This window comes from Hibiscus syriacus, unplaced genomic scaffold (assembly GCF_006381635.1).
Source record: "Hibiscus syriacus cultivar Baekdansim isolate YM2019G1 unplaced genomic scaffold, ASM638163v2 tig00111841_pilon, whole genome shotgun sequence".
NCBI classification, from domain to species: Eukaryota; Viridiplantae; Streptophyta; class Magnoliopsida; order Malvales; family Malvaceae; genus Hibiscus; species Hibiscus syriacus.
The window spans coordinates 1,678,505-1,686,708 of NW_024063196.1; the positions used below are offsets into that span (position 1 = coordinate 1,678,505).

General features: G+C 37.2%; 1 pseudogene; it reads left to right on the top strand.

The window, feature by feature from the left end:
* The first annotated feature begins 6,092 nt into the window (after positions 1-6,092).
* LOC120172065 lies at positions 6,093-7,936 on the top strand (annotated as a pseudogene).
* The last annotated feature ends 268 nt before the right edge of the window (positions 7,937-8,204 follow it).

Consider the following 8,204-nt stretch of genomic DNA (forward strand, 5'->3'; position numbering starts at 1 on the left):
ATAACTAACTAGTCAATTAAAAAATATAAAAAAATCCAAAACAATCGAGACTTTCCCCACCAAATACTCCATCATCATCGCTCTACCTCTTTCACCAAATCCTCACCAAACAAGCAATCACCATAGTTATAACATGCAATAAGTAGATCAAAGCGGGGGGATGGTCCATCAACAACCAGAGGAATCAATAGAAAAAATGAGAGATTTGAACCAACGAAGTACGAGAAAAAAGAAACTTGTAGGGGGGATTTAAAAAATGTTAAAAGATTTAAGCTTTTCTAAGCCTAGAATATTTTTATTCTGATTCAACTCTAACCAAGGATCACCCTCTACACTGGGGTAGAGTGAAGGAAATATGCTCGCATGAGTGAATATCATCAGTTAAGTTTTATTGCAAGAAAATAACAATATATCACAATGTGGACCATACACAAGGTGCTCAAAAGTCAAATCCAATTGAGAATAACACGAGAGGTTTTAAATATAATAATTGTACTCAAATAAGTGTTGAATGAAGAGGAATAAAGAATGTGTTCAAATCAAAGTGAAGTTCAAAATTCATCAATGAAGAGAACAATAAGTACAAGCAATGAGTCCCTTAAAATAAAATGACTAAATGATCCTCAAACCACAAGGTTGAGTGCAATTGGTTCAAAGATCCATATTCAATAAGAAGATCGAGAAATACCAAAAGTATAGAAAAATGGAGATGAACTCTAGGGTGAAAGCCCATAAGTGTGAAGTCTAGAGGGATCCAAAGAAGAAAGAAAATAAAAGACATGTGAAAGCATATTCATATCGTGCAAAACAAGATAAAAAAACATCAGAACGAATTGATCCTTGGTTCGATCACCCTTGAACACTTGTGTTGAACCATGTTTTATAATATTTTGATATAAAAAATTAAGGCAAAATGTTTTTGGACTTGAATTGAATTTGTTCAAAGTTTTTAAAAGTTCTCAAAAATAATTCAAAGTCCATTAAAATAGAATTTGAGCACAAAACTGATTTTTCAAGGTACGTAGTAACGATACTGTTCACATGGTACCAATACCAAAGGTAAGAGAAGTATCGATACTCTCAAGGTAGTATCGATATTGCTAGATGTTTTTCAAATAGCTCAAATTTCATAAAGCAAAATAGGTACAGACACTCAAAGGAGTACCGATACTACTTTATACAATAGTATCGATACCATGAAGCATAGTATCGATACTGGTCAGGCCCAATGGCTAGTAACAACTAATTTATTTAAAAATTATAAAGGAAGTACCGATACTCATTAAAGGAATTCCGATACTCCCTGTCATAAGCAGTTTTATTTTGTAGAAAATTAATCACTAAAGGCTCCAAATCATCCCCAATGACTAGAAATGACCACAAGCTCGTTCCAACATATAAAAACAAGTTGATGACACTTGAAGAAGGGTTAGAACATCTATCCAAGCAATCAAATACAAGAGAATAGCTTTTTATTCTTATTTTCCTTTTTCTTGTAAATATTTGTGTTTTTGCGCTTATTGTAAATCTTTTAATTGTTTTCTTGTGAGCTTAATTTTTGTAAACACCTTTGTAGGAATTATAAAGATATGATTTGTTACCATTCCTATAGAGATATGATTTTGTAAATAGATTTCTACAATCTCTTATTTTAAGGGATCATATCCTAGGATTATTATTTTTTCTTTCTTAGAGTTTCCTACTTTAGAACGATGTTTTGTATATAAATATATAATCTGTCATATTGAAAAGAATAAGAAATTACAGAGAATTACTCTGATTTCTACATGGTATCAGCTTAGGTTACGGTTTCTTTCCAACCTAGATGATGTCCACAACTTCTTCTCCTACTCCGGAGATCACTTCAAATCCAGAAAATTTTCTGGTTCTGCTGCGCAATCAGAAGGTAATCTGGTCATGAAAGAACCAGAAGGTAAACCTCATGCTATAGTTTTTTCTCCTCCCAGTCGTCCCCTAATTGGATCCTTGATTCTGGTGCTACGGATCATATGACTGGTAATAAGGATTATTTTGCAATTTTTTCCAAACTTTGGTAAAGCTGTCAAAACGGCTGATGGTTCTTTATGCAAAATAGAAGGACATGGCACTGTTATTCTCAATGACCAGATTGTACTTAAAAATGTCCTCTTTGTACCAAATCTGGCTTGCAATCTCATTTCTGTTAGTAAACTTTCCACCGACTTGAACTGCTATGTAATTTTTAATGATATTGATTGTACTTTACAGGCACTGAACTCGAAGAAGATGATTGGTAAGGCCAGCTTACAGAATGGTCTCTACATTCTTCCTGCCTCTACTAAAACGGAAATCTCAAAATCTTTCACCGCTTTAAAAAAGTTGATAATGTTATGTTATGGCACTATCGTTTAGGTCATCCTAGTTTTCACTATCTTGCAAAAGTTTTTCCTGCTCTATTCATTCATAAAAGGCCAAATTCTTTTTCTTAAAAGTTTGCTCTCTTGCCAAACATACTAAATCAACTTATTCTCCTTCTACATATAAGCCTTCTCACCCTTTTGCTTTAATCCACATTGATATTTGAGGTCCTTCTCGGGTGAAGAATGCTGATAATTGTAAGTGGTTTATCACTTTCATTGATGATCACAGTAGGATAACTTGGACTTATTTGTTAAAAGATAAATCTGAAACTGCTGGTGTTTTTACCCAATTTTATAACATGGTTCTCACTCAATTTGGGTCTAAAATTCAGCTCTTTAAATATGATATGGCAATGAATTTTTTGCTAAGTCTTTGGGTGCATTTTTCAGGGAAAATGACATAGTTCAGATTAGTTCTTGTATTGACACCCCACAACAAAACGGTATTGTCGAAAGAAAAAATAGATACCTCTTTGAAGTTACTCGTTCTCTTCTATTTACCACTAATGTTCTAAAATATTTGTGGGGGAAGCCTTATTAACTACCACATATTTAATCAATCGAATGCCTAGTAAGGTTTTACAATTTCAAACACCTCAATCTATATTATTTCAATACTTTCCCCATTTTAAACCTATCTCCTCCATTCTTCCACTTAAAATATTTGGTTGTACTGTTTTTATCCAAAACATTGCTCCTAATAAGTCCAAGTTAGATCCTAAATCATTAAAGTGTGTACTGGTTTGGTATTCTTCACTCAAGAAGGGTTATAAATGCTATCATCCTCCTTCTAAAAGATTTTTCACCACTATGGATATCACTTTTTATTAGCAGGATCCCTATTTTATTCAGGTTGAAATTCAGGGGGAGACATGGAGGGATTTTCAGCCATATCAAGTATCTCCACCCACTTTTCATTCTCAACCTTCAGAATTGCCATCATCCTTGTCTTTACCTATAGATTTGTCACCTGTAACTACTCCCATTGATCCACCGGTAGTTCCTATCACTATTTCACCCATACCCACTTTAAATACCCTTCCTGAAAATACACCTACTCCCATTCAAAATCTTCCACAAACAACACCAATCAAACAACTCCGTTTCTATACAAGGAAAAAAAACACATTCCTGAGGCTGTTTTGTAATCTGATTCTTGCCGAGAATTGGATTTGGGTCCAGCTGCCGAAATAGAAGAAGAAATCAGTAAGTTTACTTCCACTACTCTAGATGACTTCCCTATTGCTATTAGAAAAGGGGTTAGACAGTGCACCAAGCATCCTATTGAAAAATTTGCTGGTTATAATTCTCTGATGCCTTCTTTTCAAGCATTTACAGCAACCTTGGATAAAAACAGATTCCCACAAGCATAACTGAAGCTCTAAAGGATTCTAAATGGAGAAGGGTTGTTGAAGAGGAAATTTATGCACTAGAAAATGCTACTTGGACTGTTACAGACCTTCCTCAAGGAAAAAAGGCTATTGGCTGTAAATGGATCTTTGCTATAAAGTATAACTCTAATGGTAGCATCCAACGATACAAAGCGAGACTAGTGGCCAAAGGTTTTACACAAACATATAGGATAGATTTCACAGAAACTTTGGCACCTGTGGCAAGCTGAATACTGTTCGAGTACTCCTAAGTTTAGCTGTAAATTGCGATTGGCAATTACACCAACTTGATGTAAAAAAACGCTTTTCTTAATGGCCAGCTAGAAAAAGAAGTCTATATGAAAATTCCACCTGGCTTACAGTCTGCTGAAGGTAGCAATAAGGTTTGCAAGCTCAACAAGTCTCTATATGGGTTAAAACAATCACCCAGAGCTTGGTTCGAGGTTCACTAAAGTCATCCGAAAAAACGGCTACAAGCAGTCCCTCGCCGATCATACTCTTTTCATCAAGGTAACTTCTACAGATAAGAAAGCTATCCTTATTGTGTACGTTGACGACATAATCTTATCAGAGATGATGAAGAAGAGATTTGTAATTTGAAGAAGTTGTTAAATAAGGAATTCGAAACCAAGGACTTGGGAAAGCTAAGGTATTTCCTAGGAATGGAGGTGGCAAGGTCAAAAGAAGGATTTGTGATCAACCAAAGAAAATATGTACTTGATTTACTCAAAGAAACTGGTTTTCTTGGCTGTAAGCCGAATGATACACCAATAGAGACAAGCTTGAAATTCAACAAAGAAGATGGGTCCTTAGTAGACAAAGAGAAATTTCAAAGATTAGTTGGGAAACTAATTTATTTATCCTTGACAAGGCCATATATAGCATTTCCTGTAAATGTGATAAGTCAACACATGACCAATCCTACTGAAGAGCATATGGCAGCAGCAAATAGAATTCTCAAGTACTTGAAGAAAACTCCAGGACACAGTTTAATGTTTAAGAAGACACAAGACAGAACTGTTAAGATCTTTACAGATTCTAGTTGGGCCGGAGACCTTACTGAAAGGAGATCTACTAGTGGCTATGCACCTTTGTTTAGGGAACCTTACAACTTGGAGAAGTAAGAAACAATCTGTCGTTTCAGAAGATGTGCTAAAGCTGAATTCAGAGCACTAGCATTTGGAATATGCGAAGGAATTTGGCTACTTAAACTACTGAAAGAACTTGTCACTAATCAAGAGGATCACTTTGAAGTTTTGTGTGATAATCAATCTGCTATTCAAATTGCCAAGAACCCAGTTCAACATGATCGGACAAAGCATGTTGAGATTGATAGGCATTTTATTGCTGATCAAGTTAACAAAAAGACAGCCACACTTTCATACATTCCTTCAGAAGAACAAGTTGCAGACATTCTTACTAAGGCTATGCCAAAGCCTGTTTTCAATAAATTCTTATTCAAGCTGGGATTATACAATGTATATTCTCCAGCTTGAGGGGGAGTGTAGGAATTATAAAGATATGATTTGTTACCATTCCTATAGAGATATGATTTTGTAAATAGATTTCTACAATCCCTTATTTTAAGGGATCATATCCTAGGATTATTATTTTTCCTTTCTTAGAGTTTCCTACTTTGGAGAGATATTTTGTATATAAATATGTAATTTGTCATATTGAAAAGAATAAGAAATTACAGAGAATTACTCTGATTTATACAACCTTCTTTTTAGAGGTTTTCTTGTTTACATCTTTATACCTATTGTAAAAGGGGATTGGTTCTAGCTAAGCATGTGAAAAGCTAGGGCGTGTAAATGTTATCTCTTTATCCTGCAAAATAAATAACAAATTAGTGAATTTGTTAGAAATTCTTAATGAGGAGCTAAGTAGTGAATATAGACTTAGTTGAGAATTCGAACCATAAAACAATCTTATTATTCTTCAATGTAATTTTATAAAGCTCAATACTTATTATACACATTGTTATTTTTTAAAGAAAAATAAGCACATAAATCATTTCCTCCAATATTATATTTCACCGACGAAGTGGGAATGTGATCAGAGGAATGAAATAGTAATTGTTATAGGATTATATGGGTCATAACCTCTATCTACTCAAAAGTAGAAAATTAGCGACGAAGCAGGGGAACAGAGATCGTGGGGAAGCACAAAAACAGATAATAAAGCCCAATCAACTTCCTGTCCGTACATTACTGCCACCCCACGACCATTTCAATCTTTCATTCTGCCAGACACACACAATAACAAACCCACTGAAATCCTCCATTCAAACCAGCCAGCCATGGATGACAATTCTTCCCACCACCACAAAGAAAGCTCAGTCGCAGAGGCGGAGACTGGAGCTCAAAACAGACATGCCCTGGAAAACGCCTCCCAGGATATCCAATGTTTATTGTCAAAAATCACCACCCAAAACGAGATCCCCGAGTTTGTTGACAAGTATCTTAATCTTGCCGATGACAAATATCTAATCATGAATCGCTTCTCCAGGACGATGGCTCCTTTCTTGAACTTGTGGACCAGATATCAAACCTGTACAAAAGTCTATCCCACACCTCCACGGTCCTTGATCAACCGAATTGGTAAGATTCAACAGCGAGCCATGTGTTATTTGGAGGATGAATTCATGTCTCTCATGGAGACCCCATAACCAAAGACTCCGAGGCTGCAGATCAACCCTCTGAAAATCAATCGGCTGAATCGAACTATCCAGGCTATTCTCGTGAAGTGCTGGCCACCTTGAATAAAATTGCCAAGGATGATCTCTGGAGGATATGAATCTGAATGCTGTGAGGCTTATATGATTACCAGGAGGAACGTAATTGAGGAGGCCTTGAACAAGTCTGGATATGAGAAGATAGCATTGACGAGCTCAGAAGATGCAATGGGAAGCATTGGAAAAGGAGATCCCTCCATGGATCATGGCCTTCAAACAATGTGTCAACGTCTACTTCTCCGGCGAGCGCGAGCTGGTTGAAACCGTCTTCTCCGATTATCCTTCCTTATCCACCACCCTCTTCACCAACCTTGTATGCCGCGTGTTTATCCAGCTTCTCAATTTTGCCGAAGCGGTTGCCACCGTCAAGCGTTCAACAGAGAAACTCTTCAAATTTCTCGACATATATGAGACGTTGCGGGACAATCTTTCTGCCATCGACAGCATGGTACCTAAAGAATGTGCTGACCATCTCCGGAATGAAACGAACACAACGTGTGTCAGATCGGCGAGAATGCCATTTGCATCTTTTGTGACCTGGAGAATGCAATTCAGTCCGATACAGGGAAAACCCCAGTGCCTGGCGGAGCGGTTCATCCTTTGACTCGCTACACAATGAACTACGTCAAGTATGCATGTGATGAGTACAAGGTCGCGATAGAGCAAGTTTTCAAGGACTATTCCAGGACTGAGAGAGCTGATTCGACAAGCAGGTCACGGGATTACAAAGGCGACCAACAGAGACAAAGACGAAGAGGAACAATCCCCATTTGTGAGGCAGGTGTTGAGAATCTTGGAGTTATTGGATTCGACTCTGGAGGCAAAGTCCAAGCTGTACAAGGACACAGCCTTGAGCTGCATTTTCCTGATGAACAATGGGCGTTACATGTTGCAGAAGATAAAAGCATCGGCGGAGCTCCATCAGGCGATGAGGAACACGTGGTGCCGTAAGACATCTTCGGAGCTCAGGAACTACCATAACACATACAAGAGAGAGACATGGATGAAGCTTTTGGGTTGTTTAAACGTGGAGGGATTGAATGTGAACGGGAAGGTGGTGAAACCGGTGCTGAAAGAGAGGTTCAAGAGCTTCAATGCCATGTTTGATGAGATCCACAAGACTCAAAGCTTGTGGGTGGTGAATGATAAGCAGCTGCAATCGGAGTTAAGGGTGTCCATATCAGCAATAGTGATACCGGCTTAGATCATTCTTGGCCAGGTTCTCTGGATACTTGGATCCAGGAAGACAAACCGAAAAGTACATAAAGTTCCAGCCTGAAGACATTGAGGCTTGCATTGATGAACTGTTCGATGGAAACGCTGGCTCAATTGGCCTGAGGAAGAAACATAATTCAAGGAATGTTCAGCAAAGGCAATTTAATTCTACTTGTAATCTAATTTTGATTTAAGTATTGTATGAAGGACATTTGTGATGTTTTGACACAACCCTCAAAGAGAAGTCCATTGTATTCCCTTATTATGTCTTTTTATTTCAAAAAGAAGATGATCATCTATCACAAGCCATGGAAAGGACTAATCTGTTCTCAACTGGCTTACCAAATTCCACGAATGCCCTCTCCTTCAACCGTTGAAATTGTTGTGAACTAGCAAATGATCATTAATCGAGACAAAACAACATTAAATCGAGGTAGTAGAATTTTATAGCCTAGAATCATA